The 12,755-nt window shown below is 41.2% G+C and overlaps 1 long non-coding RNA gene across 1 annotated transcript; it reads right to left on the bottom strand.

The window, feature by feature from the left end:
- Nucleotides 1–215: 215 nt before the first annotated feature.
- Nucleotides 216–6,258, bottom strand: LOC118909788 (uncharacterized). The gene is made up of 3 exons (XR_005023752.2): nt 6,172–6,258; nt 5,337–5,627; nt 216–2,210 (listed from the first exon to the last, which is right to left on the bottom strand). It is a non-coding gene; the product is annotated as an uncharacterized LOC118909788 (long non-coding RNA).
- Nucleotides 6,259–12,755: the final 6,497 nt, after the last annotated feature.

Below are 12,755 nucleotides of genomic sequence, written 5' to 3'. Positions count from 1 at the left end.
GTGTGAAGTGAAATGCTGAGGGATACTCAGGCAGAGCAGAATACCAAGGAGGCTATGTATTTGCTTAACAGCTCTGATGAGAGGTCATCACACATTCCTTAGAAAAATGGACACTGAGATCAGATACACCTGTATATTCTTTATAGTGTTTTAGCTACACACAAATTTGTAGAACTGTAAATAGCTTTAATTATAGACTGTCAGTTATTCTCAATAAATCCTATTGTCATTTTTGTTACGATTCCAAGAAAAAGCATTCCTGTAGGCACTGATTTATATATAGATACTCAGGAAAGGGAATCAAGTAAGCAAAATGAAAAGAGCATTTCCTCCCTTGAGAACTTCTGTCTGAGATTGCTATCAAAATGGTAATATTTAAGTGTAAATTCTTCTGTATATAGTGTGCAAGACTATAGACAGGAGGAAGAAGTTTTGATGGTTAATGAAAAGGGACTAGATTCTGGGTGTAGTCAGATGGTCAAAGGCAGTGGGCCTGGGGGGTTGCATGCATAGTTGTCTTAGGGCAATCAAGAGACAGTGTGCCTAGGAGGAGGGTATTAATGACCTAAGTATGGAGAGGTATTGGTTCCTCCTTTCTTCTTATGTTATTAGTCAGAATGTGTTAAGTTCTGCTTTAATAACAAACTCCCAAAGGCTCAGTGATTTAGAACCATAAAATCATTTAAAGTCTAATGCAGGTAGGAGACATTATTCTCCATTTATTTGGAAGGTTTCCTTTATCTTGTAGGCCACTCTCTTAAAATATGACCTTCTTATTTATTGCCAAAGGAGATGACAAGACCATAAAGGTGGCAAACTGACTTTACAATATTTTGACATAGAAGAAATTTTATAGCACTTTCTCTTCTTTCTCATTGGCTAGAACTAGTTTATGATCCTAATAACTTCAAGGTGACTGGAATTCTCATCTTCCCAGGAAGGAAAGGAGAAAAGGGTATGGATAAGCGCAGATAATCTCCACTGCGGTCTGCCTTTTTGATCACAAATAATTGGTTTATTATTGTGTCTCTATGAAGAACACAATCACTTCCTTAGGAAGAAAAGTCAACGTCACATCCAGGAATTACATCCTTTACACGGTGCATGGTCTCCAGGTGATAAGAATAATTTCCTCCATCATGTCCAGAAGTGTCATGTCTTGGTTAGATGAACTAGGAACTAAAGAGATGAGTTTATCTTGCCACCCATTCTTGCAACACACATTGGCAGAGAAGGAGCAGGAAAATACAATAAACATTCCCACTTGGAAAGAGAAGGAGTAGGAAATTCACAGTAGTCACGAGTCCATAGCAATTCTGAAATTCTGCATTCTTTCCCCTCACATTTCATTGGCCAGGATTAGCCAACAGTTCTATCAGCAATGGCTTGTGATAGATCTTAGATTGTGTACATAGACAGATAGATTGTGTTCATCTTGCATTGGCCCAGGATAGAGAGCAAAACCAGATGAGAATGTGCATGAGCAATCTCTACCACAGTTACTCAAATTTAAAATAATATTTTAATGAAAATCACAGAACTTTATATATGGTATTAATATTATATGTGATATTAATAGGATATTAATAGACCTTACATAATGTAATATTAAATTAATTTATTTTTAGATTTCCTGATTATAAAATTCAGAGTATTTATCAAAGCTAAACTTCTTATCATGTTTTCTGAATTTTCTTTGCTTATTATACCCTAGCCATGTTCCTAGTCTTCTTAATGGATAACTCAGCTGAGGAGAGGGCATTGAGTAATGTTAGAAAGATAGTACAATAACTCATCTATTTTAGCAATTTGCCTAAATAGTGCTAGGAGGAGGCAGATGACCATGTATCATCTATATCACAGGGAATTAGTCATTCTATCAACTAGGAAGCTAGGCCTGGAAGGATCCATGCCCTCAAAGCAATGCCATTTACACATTTTAGACCCTTGTATAAGGAAGTGTGTCTTAGGCTCTGTGTATATGAACACTTATATAAAAGTGTCTTAAACAAATAATAGAGGCTCATTAATTTCACATAACAAAACATCTGCAGTTAGTTGGTTCCAGGGGTAATTCTGCTGCTCAATAATGTCATTGAATTATCTTCCTCACTTTCAGCTTCGTAATCTTCAGCATTTCAGTGATGTCTTTCTTCAGGTCACTAAATGGCTGGAGCAGCTCAAAGCATCCCACCCTCACAGGACACAATCTGAAAGCAGGAAGGAAGAGGTGGCAGTGTAAGGTCATCTACTTTTATACCTCTCTTTTATCAGAAAGAAAAATCATCTCAAGAAGTACCCAGCAGTCTTCTTCTTACGCTTTGTTGGCCTGGATGGAATTATATGCTCACTCCTATGTGCAATCAAGAAAGAAAATGAGATTACTATCATTCCCAGTGGGCACGTTGCAGAAGTCCACAAAATGAAGGTCTAGTTGAAGGAAGAAGCTGGGAGCCAACCAACAGTACCTGCCACAGCCCTTTTCCATCTCAAAGCCTCTATTCAGGCACTGACAGCTGAATAAAGAAATCAGCAGCAATCATGCTTTAGTAAGCTATCTGCTTAGTTATTATCACCTTCATAGATTAACTTGGCAGCTCCAAAGCTGAACTACAGCAAATGCTTTCAGGAACATTTATAGATGGCCACATAAAAGCACACTTTAGATTAGGGTATCATTCTGACCTGTAGAACTCAGCTGAAGATATGAAAAGTAACAATCAAAGAATATAAAAGTGGAATGTCAGAAATCATTTGAACCCAAACCCCCATTTACTAGAGAAGCAACTATGGTTATATGAGTCTCCTGAATCACACCTTGAGTTCCAGGAAGAACATGACTGGACCCTTCCAAACAACGTTAAGTAGGTTGGGCACAGGTTAGGCAACTCATTTATTAATCTTAAAGAGACAAGATGTCTACATGAAGGACTACAGAGACTGTTCTGCTCTGGGTACAACTTCTGTTGGAAAAGAGGGAGGAACTGCTGCTTTCTGAGCCAGATTTGGTTGTTAGATGGCTCTGGATTTGAGGAAACTGAAGACTGGACTTCTTAGCATATGTTTGGAAATTCAGCCTGACACATTTATATTTTATTTGCTCCTTAGAGTCCCTGTGGGTTATTTGCAAAGCAAGAAAATTCTCAACGCTTTCTGTGACATATATGTCTGAAAAACTGCAGATGTTCTGGTGCTGAATATAATATTCTTGAATTTTTATGTAGTTTTTTCCTCTTTGTCTTCATATACTCTCTTCCCACTGTTATTTTATTGATAATATTTTGAGCTGGGTAAAGATAAACAGTCATCTTAGAAATAATAAGGAAGTATTTCAATTGGAAGATGGAAAGCATTGCTGAAAAGTTTTTTTTTTTCTCTTTTTTGAAGCATTGTTTTCCTGTAGTGTTTGCATCTTAAGACAGGTTTCTTGCATTGCGGGATTCCTTTCACTCTGGAAGGCTAAGAGAGGCCAAGGTTGGGGTGCTTCAAGGGTTGGGGGCTGGGAGCTGGCTTCTTAGGGGCTTTCTCCAGACTCTAAGGTTTAAGAAAGAGAAATGAAGGGGGCCTTCTGTATCGGAGAGGACAAACAGGTTTTACCTTAAATACCAACTTATGAATTGAGAAATTTATTTTTTAAAAGGCTCAGAGCTCTGTGTTGAGAAGGACTGAGAGGGCTGGACTTGTCTGAAGAGAATGTTGTCAAGGAAGGAAGCAAGTAGAGCTCTCCTATCATGCTGGTGAGACCATAATTGTTCAACCACTTTGGAAGACAATTTCATATTATCTCATAAGGTAAATGTGTATGTCTTCTGGCCTGACAAATCTACCTTTAGCTGTCCACCCTAGGAAAACCCTTGCAAAGGATTTATGGAAGAACATCATAACAGGATTATTTGTTATAGTCCAAGCATGAAACAACTGTCCATCAAAAGCAGACCTGATATAAAAGTTGTGGTTAATTTATGTAGTAGAATAGTTTAAACCAATGGCCACAATGAACTATGGCTTCATTCATCAACTGAAAGAAATTCACAAATATTATATTGAGTAAGGAAGCAAGTGTCATAGAAAAATATACAATATTTTTTAATTTGTGTAAAGGTAAAAAATAGGCAATATAAACCTAGGTTGTTTAGAGATGTACCTGTAGGTGCAAAATGACCAAGTGAAGGAAGACCAGTTATCAAGAAAGTTGGCACAATATTCTCTCAGAGCAGTGAACTATGGCACATGATCAAGGAGGAACTTTTAGGGTACCACTGATGTTCTATTTCTTAACCTGGATAGAACAAAAACTGGTGGTTATTTTATATTATTATGTAAATTATACAGATATGTTATATACATACTAGTCTGTATATATGATATGTTTCACAATTTTAAAAAATCTGTGGCCACAGGGGTGAGAAATGGTGGTGCATATGCTGTACAGAGGTCAAAACTTTTTCAACATGGAGCTTTCCCACTCATCAAGGTTAAAAAGGGGTAGAATTTTGGGAAAGGTATGTTTAAGAATCAGTGCAATGTGTTTGTGAGGGTCACCCATGATCTGTCTCTCAGGAAACCCAAGCTTGGTATATACCAGGGCCAGAAAGAGAACATCCTCCAAAATTTACAGAGAAGCAAGGATAATTAACAGGTTTACAGGAAGCAAGCAGTATATTTAGTTTTTAATGTAGGATAGAGTATTCTTAACAAGCACCGTTTTGTTGCAGATATATTAAATTGATTATTTTTTCTAATTATACTTGCTGAAGTAGCATATTTATGTTGGATTTTTCCACCAGAATTTCCCAGGATAATCTGAGTTTGCCAGGAACTCCATTGAGGACTGGAATTGTGTCCAATTTCTTTTCTCCTACACTGTTCTGCAGGGAAGGAATATCTGAACAATCTTCCTTGATTGGTGAAAAGTGCTAAGGAAAAACAGAGTTTCTTAGTGGCCAACCACCTGCCTCACTTCCTTCTCCTTCTTCCAGAGGCCACAGGTCTAAGGTCCTTCTCTAGAGGGCTTAATGATTTGTCTCTATTCTCCAGCTCACAGGCGTGGTGGGGTTGGGTAGGGTGTAAGAGGATGCTGGACAGTTCAGAGAATGGGAAATGGCCAGGTAATCTCTAGTTTAACAGCTCAGACTATTTTAATATATGTCCTTTATAGGTGATATTGGCATCCTTAAAGCAGAGTTTTCTCATTTGTTTAGAAAAATGTAGAGCTTTTAATATTGCTACTTGGATTGGAGGAGGGAGAGTACAGTTACTAAGAAAGTGATCAGATTTGATATGCAAAATTTGTAGGTCAGAGATCTGCTGCATGAGTCTCACAGAATTTTACTCACCAGTTTTTGGAGCAAGAGAACAAATCTTAAAGCTTCTGGAAAGACAATCTTGAACTGTAAGTACTGTAGAAGATGGTGGAGAGGCCATTTTTAGACAAAAAGTAGGTTAATTTGGTGGCCTCTGAAAAAATCTCAAGAAATGTTTCATCCACGCTGAACTGATTTGTGTGGTAAAATACTCTCATGCTCAATAGGCAATTGGTTCTCAGTAAAACTTAGTTCCTACATCGGAGAAAAGGAGCAAAGCCTTTTTCCTTTTCCCATGAATCAAAAGCAGACTGAAGAGTTGAGCTGGGAAATGAGCAGAAGGCTACATTCAGATGTGAATACTCTGACTTGTGCAATCACAGAACCCCAGAGCTGGAGCAGACCATGGGTGGACCCCTTACATGGTAATAAGCTGGTGGAGGAGTGGCTGATTGTTCAAATGCCAGGGACGACCCTCCCTCCCCCGCAGGCTGAGTCAGGCCCACTGAGGGTGCAGTGCAGGAACCTGCATTTTAACAAGCTCTCCAGAGAATTCTAATACAGTGCACAGAGCTTCTGCTAGTCCAACACCTCATTTGTAGGTGAGAATTCAGCAGCCACCCATCTAATTCAAAGGAATAAACTGTTAAACACACACACACACACACTCAAAATTCAAGTAAATTTGAAGATCTAATTAAATGATTGATGAATCAACAGCATCCCCTCCGGCAAGCAGAGTGCTCCCCAGGGCCACAGAAAGGGAAGGGTTTTTAAAGGCAAAGAGAGCATTAAAAAAAAAAAAAAGGAAGGAAGGAAGGAAGCACTCCATTAGCAAGAAATGCATTGTTTAGACAAGATTACCCACCTAAGGGGGAAAAGTCTCCCACAGTTGCTCCCGGACCCCCAACCCCTGGAAATGCCAGTTTGGCTGGTTAAAGTTTACCATTCTGAGTGGGTTGAAACTGCAATTTAAGTTAGGAATTAAATTTTAGTTTGTGGGGCCTCAACTTTAAGTGATCCCATGATGGGCCTGCAATTTTTCTTTTAACAAAACACTGAGCACATACTACTACCTACTGGGCACAGAACTGAGTAAAGTCTAGTCCAAGCCTTTAAAGAGCTTGTTCAGCTGGGAAGACTAATGTGCTAAGTGCTTTTCAGCAGATTCAACAAAACCCAGAGATGGAAAGGTTTCTTTTCTAGTAGTGTTGGGAAAAAGATGAAGGGGGTACAAAGTTGGAGTCAATGTTGGGAAAAAGATGAAGGGGTTACAAAGTTGGAGTCAAAAGTTTTCACAGAGAAGGTGGCCCCCAGGGTTTATATTCTGGAATGGGTACCATGCATTTTCTAGACGGAGAGCTTGTGTTGGGCATGAATAACCCCGTCTGGACAATGTGGATAGTGTTCCTAGAATGTAGGATTTACCAATTACTGTTGTTAATAACAGTAGTAACTATCATACCTCAAATATGTAGGATATACCAGGCTTGATCTTATTCTTTATGACCTCCCTACAAACTGGTATTATTAAGCCCATTTTCCAGATAAGGCAATGTCAGAGACTTACTCAGGATCACACTGTCTGTTGCAGAGGTGAGATTAAAAGTTAGGCATGGGATGATGAGAATGAGGTGAATTATGACATTTTGAAGAAATGCTGAGGAAGAAAGAGAACTTACCAGATTTGAGGAAACACCTGCAAAGCAACTCTGCTACACTTCATTTGTGCGAGGTGTCTGCTCAGGAGCTGTACAACAGATGCACACAGCATGCAGCTCCCTCGAGTCTCCAGACTGCATTCACTTTTTAGACCTGAAATTTCCCATTCTTACTAGAAAAGAGGGTCTTTTGTTTTTGTTTTGCCTCCTCAATTCCGTTTTAAGCCTGTCCACTGGTTTCTGTAATCCAATCTTATTTCTAAAATATTTCCATCTATCCCTTCATGGACCTGACTTGCAGTTTAGAGCTGCTTAGAGAAAAGGAAGGTGAGATTAAGGAAGGTGTGATGTGATCTGGTCATTGTTTCTGGCACAGGGCTCCTAAAATCTTTGGAATTTCCTATGTTTTGAGAACTAGAAAGGTATCTTTTGTTATGTTAATGAAGAAACCTTTGGAACGCCCCTAGCCTGCCAGAGGATGGGGGTTGGTGCCCAGCGGTAGCCGACTTCAAAGTTAGAGAGTTGGAACTTTCAGTCCCTCCCCAGACCTCCGGGGAAGGGAGAGGGGCTGGAGGTTGAATCAGTTGCCAATGCCCAGTGATTTAATCAATCGTGAACATATAATGAAGCCTCTATAATAACAGCCAAGAATGAGGTTTGGAGAGTTTCTAGGTTGGTGAACACAAGGAAATCCAGGGAGACTGGCATGCTGGGAGAAGGCGTGGAGTCTCTGGCCCTGGCCCTGTGCTTCTCTTCCATCTGCCTGTTTAGCAAATGTTTCTCTTAGTTCTGTGAGCTGCTCTAGGATATTAATTAAACCCACGGAGGGGATCACTGACAGGTGACAACCTGGACTTGAGGCTAGTGCCTGAAGCGGTGTGTACAGGGAAGCGGAGAAGCCGTCTTGGAGGGCTGAGCCCTTAGCCTGTGGGATCTGACACTATCACCAGGTAGTGTCAGAATTGAGTTGGATTGTAGGTCCCTCATCCGGTGTCAGAACTGTTCGCCTGTGGGGAAACTCTACCGGGCTGCTGTGGCTTTTGTGTGCATCCGCAAATGTCTGTTCACCTGCCCTGTGCTGTGTCCAGATGCTGGCGTACTGAGGACAGTTCACCTGTGGCTTGTTCAGGGGCTCCTCCGGAGGAGGGTGTTTTCCTGTCCTGTTCCCGGGCATGGGTGTCAGCTTCTTGCTGAGCCTTGTTGCCTAATGGCAAATCTCCACCTGAGCCTTTTGAGGCTGTGGTCCCCTCGCCTTGGTAGGAGGCCCTCCTAGGGGAAGCCAGCTTCTTTGTTGGCATCCATTCAGCCCACAAGAGGCTCAAGTGTTCTCCCCACACCAAGTGGTGGGTGGTTCCCTCCCAGCTTCGCCCTCTGCCTCCTGACCCCTTTCTCACCCTGGCAGCATCAATTAATCAGGTGCCCTGCAGATTCAGTGACTCAACAACCTGTATGCTGTTAATCATTGACCCTACCTAGTAGGGGAAAGGTTTGGGAACATTCTTTGAGGAAGAAAAGGGTGCCAAGTCCAATGTGTCCTCTTCTCCCATGCAGAGAGAAAAATGAAGGTATAGTGTATTAGTCTGCTAGGGCTGCCAAAACAAAGAACCACACACTGGGTGGCATAAAGAACAGCAACGTATTTTCTCACAGTCCTGGAGGCTGGAGTCCCAGATCAAGGTGGCAGCAGGGCTGGCTCCGTCTGAGGCCTCTGTCCTCGGTTGTAGATGGCCCTCTTCTTGCCGTGTCCTCACATGGTCCTTTCTCTATACCTGTCTGTGTTCCAGTCTCCTCTTCTCAATAGAACAGCAGCCCTATTGGGGTAGGGCCCACCCTAATGACTCCATTTTTTACCTTACTTACCTCTTTACAGGCCCTACCTCCAACTTCAGTTACATTCTGAGTATGATTAGAACTTCAACATATGAATTTCTGTGGGAAAAAGCAAAAGTCAGCCCACAATATGTCATTGCTGTATCATGAGCTCAGCGTAGGGATACCCCTAGTCTCAGCCTTCCTCACATAGGCAGATGGAGTAGAATTTTCAGAGGTGTTTTTTTGCTGAAATAAACCCTTTTGGTCAACTCTGTGATGCAATAGCAGGTATGAAAATAGTGATTGTGCCTTGGAATTTAGGGGGTGAGGCATTCAATGCCTTTTGTTCCCAGATGAGGCCCACCTCAGTGGAATTCCCACAGCCCCCAGTTATAAGGTGGGCGGAGGTTTGCAGTCAGGGAGTCACACTGAGGATGCCTGAAGGGCCTCTCTTGGTGACACCTCATGTGAACATTGTACCTTTGTGTTTTACTTTAGCATTTTCAAAGCACTTTCCACATTATCTGGGTGGTGGCAGGGCAGGTGTTCTTCCTGTCATTTTGAGGAAAATAAGGCTCCCAGAGATACTAAGTCATTTATCCAGAGACAGCCTGGCTAGGACTAAGTCTCCATGATCCCCACTCTGAAGGGCTGCCTTCTCCCACTATGGGAAGTGGAGTAGAAGGGAGTCCAGAGATGAGCACATGGGTTATCATACCTATGTGGGGGCTATTAACTATATGATAAAGCAAATTAAAATTAGCAAAGAGGAAACTTTGTACACAATGAACTTTTGCTGCTATGTATTAAGCCTAGGTTGTTTATGTTAGATTAGAAATTTTGTTTTATAATATTGGCACTAAGGAGAAATTTTTTATTATTGTTAAATTGTTCTTTTTTCTTTAAAAAATGTGTTATATAACCTCTTAAAGAAACTTTATATAAAAACCTTTAGAAAAACCAAATTTTAAAATGCTAACTCTCAGACAGCTTTATTACTTGCTTTTCAGAATAAAATGTTAATATTTGCTAGGAGAGGGACGTTCTTTTGTTGATTATTTATTCATTTCTCCATTGATCAATGGGCGTGTAACAAGGAATGCGCATCCCTTGGGAAGAGTTAACATCAAGGTAGAGCTACCAGGATGTTTATCATTGGAAAAGAGATTGCCACACATACACAAAGCAATGTGTTGTTAGAATTGTTGATCAGGTTGTAAAGCAATGCTAGCTTTGGCATCTCATAGATTAATTTCTATCATTTTGATACATTTCAGTAGTTCTCAGGAAAGACAGATGCTACAGTTCTGAAAGATGCTTTTCCCTGATTTGGGCCCACTAAAACCTGTCTGATCACTGCATTCCATCCTTTTAATCTAAACCTGTAAGTTATTCACACAAAATCGTTTTATAAGCCACGGGAATGCCAGCAACAGAGGTTCGGTCTAGAAAATCCTGCACCGGCATGCTCCCGTACAGCAGAAGGTCTCCGAGACCGAGGGCAAAGGTGCATGACTTCTTTCCCTGGATGGAGGTCACTTGCTCTGGCTCCCCTTCTGTTTTTGCTCACTCTTTCACTCCCTAGATTCCAGATCCCACCTACATATACCCCCTGCCCTAGCCAAATTGCCTGGGTTGACATCTGACCCCTCCAGTTATGTTCTGAAGGGGGTTTCTCAGATCCAACCTGGTAGAACCAGAGCCAGAGGAATATAGTGACTGAGGATTTTTGTCTTGATGGTGAAAAGTACAGCTTTCTCTTGAGGTGGGCGGAGGTAAAGAGTTTACAGGAGGATGAAAGTGGCACCCTCTCTAATCAAAGACAACCATCCAGGGTGTGTTGGTGCAGTCCTGCCAGCCATCCCACAGCCTGGGAGGCTTCTGGCTGAGGACATCAAGTCCAAATAAGGGCCCAGAATGGCAAGTACAAACACAAGTTTAGCAAAGAGACGTATCTGCCTGGCTAGCTGTGTTTCTTTCAGTTTTGCTCTATTTCGCATTTTATTTCTTACGGGAGTTAATCAGACAAAACCCCCCAAAACCTCTCTGCTTGTGTCCTGTTTTTAAAATGTAATATGGCAGCAAAATGAAACGTACTTGGAGGATCAATTTCTCTTTGTACTTTGAATATATAATTCATTAATATCCTTAGTTTATGTATCACAATACCAGAAGACAAGAGATACCAGTTCGCAAGAAGAGAATTGAATTGCACAGAGAACCTTTTATTTTAACATGCTGTTTTTGAATCTCAGATTGAAACACAATCGATGGGTATAAGATTGTCACAATGCAAATAATGTATGATTAATAGAAATGAAAGTTGTTAGCTTTAGTAAATTATATCATTGATTTTCATTTTGTGAGATGGAAAAACCATCAAAACTTATTAATACAATATTTGAGTTCATTTTGTGGGTATTCATTGCATTCATCAATGCAAGATTTTAATTTGTCAATGAAATGGTTTTTGTAACTTTATGAAAGCTAATTTGCCATCTTTTTAAGTGAGTCATTGCGTGCTGCCTTGTGAGGATTCAGTGCGATTCCTTCAACATGTACCTCTCAAGGCATTATATGTACTATTCTGGAAGCTAAGGATACAGCAGTAGACAAAAATCCCTGCCTTTGTGGAGCTTACAGTCTCGAGAGAGAAAGAATGAGCAGAAAAATAAGGACATTGTCTAGCTCTTTAGAAGATTGATGCCAAGGAAAAAAAGCAGGTACAGAGAGGTTCAGGATTTTAGACAGAATGACTGGAGAAGGCGTCATTGAGAAGGCATGGATTTGCTCAAGGTAAGGGATTGAGTCATGGCATGATGTGGGCAAAAAACATTGCAACAGAGGCAATAGCAGATGCAAAGGCTTGAGACGCCACTGGCCGGCTGAGCTCTGGAAATAGCAGAACCAGGGTGGTCGAAATGAATAAGGGGTAGTAGCTGGGGATGAGAAAGAGGAGGCCCCCGTCCTTGTTCATATTGTTCTGGTAACTCTGGTATTACTTCACTTGAGCCCAAAGAGAGAACACTTTGAAATGACTGGAAATGAATTCTGAGGGGGGATTTTTGTGTTGCCTTCTCCTTGACAAACAACGCCCGCACCTTCGCTGGCCACCTTTCCAGAGTTTGAGCATGCCAAGCTTTCCCCACCTCTCAGGGCCTTAGCACATGCTCTTCCTTCTCCCTGCCACTTCTGCCCCATTTTCCCGCTCCTTGTTTCCTCTCTGCCTTCATGCCTCATTAGCTGCATGAACATTAGCTCCTGGAAAGCCTTTGCCAATGCTGGATGAAGGATTACCCGATTTTCTCTCAGGCCTCCCTTTCTCTCTTCCTCCATGGACTCTATAATTTGAAAAAGTATGCATATGCATTTTGTTGCTAAATTGTTTCTACTTACTAAGTTATTTACTTGTTATCTTTCAGAACCTCCACAAGAATAGAATAAATACCTGTTTTATTATCAATGCTGTTTGCAGAGTGCCTAGCACATCATAGCTACTCTGCAAATACCAATGAATAAATGAGTGAATGGAACAGCTTGGAGGATAGCAAAACCAGGATTTGTGTTGTTGCTTTAATACCAAACTCTGCTTTACTGCCAGGGAGAGACCCCGACACCCAGACAGTATGTCAGGATCAAGCACGAGATGGGCATGAACTGAAGCTCATAAACCCCTAGTCATTCACATTCCTGAGAACAACCCACCTTAAGTGTACCCCCTGTGCCCTGTCAGCTGGGGGGATTCCTCCCTTGTGTTTGAGGCCACAGTATGTTTTGCTGTTATTATTACACTTATCAAACTCATGCTGTTTATATCTTCCCACAAATTGCTCCAGCACTGAACTGTTGGCTCTTTGAGAGCAGAGACCTAGTTTGATTTGGTCAAAGATAGATGGTAAATGGCATGCAGTAGGGGCTCACAGTTTGGAGGAATGAATCTAATTATCTGCTGTGTTCCTGCCATGCACCACGCATTCTC

This window comes from Manis pentadactyla, chromosome 8 (genome assembly GCF_030020395.1).
Source record: "Manis pentadactyla isolate mManPen7 chromosome 8, mManPen7.hap1, whole genome shotgun sequence".
In the NCBI taxonomy this organism is placed as follows: Eukaryota; Metazoa; Chordata; class Mammalia; order Pholidota; family Manidae; genus Manis; species Manis pentadactyla.
The sequence above is the reverse complement of the archived record's forward strand: the minus strand, read 5'-3'. Positions and strand labels throughout refer to the sequence as shown.